Raw genomic sequence first — 649 nt, forward strand, 5'->3', positions numbered from 1 at the left:
TTGTCACGTATCACCTTTGTTCTAGCAGAGATAAAATACACCCTTTCTATAAACCTCAGGCTTAAAAACCATTCTTAGTTTGCAAGCGATCTGAAGTAAAAAAGGAACACAACCTATTTTCTTTAATTTGTCAAGTTTTGTTGTCTTTTACCAAAAAGCAGCAATCATCATTAACCGTTCCAAACACCGTTTCCCTTTTTACTTCACGGAAACAGCCACCAAAGCCCACAGAGAAACACACGCCACCCATCTGTACACCAGTTCGTCAGGCGGTTCAAATGAGAGCGTAGAAAAAACAGTTTACTTCTCTGGAGTATACTGCATCCGTTTCAGGTTAGTCCATTTTAAATATAATAAAAAATATTTGTAGGAATGAAAACGTTGCAAATGAATGAAAAACCGTATGTACACACCTCCACCATTTTTTAGGCACAGACCTTAACTTTTGAGGAAGGACTAGAAATAAAAGGTGCAACAACCAACGTCTCCTACGGCATGGCGGCCCGACAGCAGTCTCTGCAGTACACCGGGGAGGTTGGTTATCGTACGGCTTCTGGGTACGACAGTCCCAGAGAGCACAGTTACTCGCATCAGCTCCCCTCAGGGGAAACGCGTCTTCAATCTTTTTTTTTTTTTTTTTTTTTGCTTT

The sequence above is a fragment of the Numenius arquata genome, chromosome 13, assembly GCF_964106895.1.
Source record: "Numenius arquata chromosome 13, bNumArq3.hap1.1, whole genome shotgun sequence".
NCBI lineage: Eukaryota > Metazoa > Chordata > Aves > Charadriiformes > Scolopacidae > Numenius > Numenius arquata.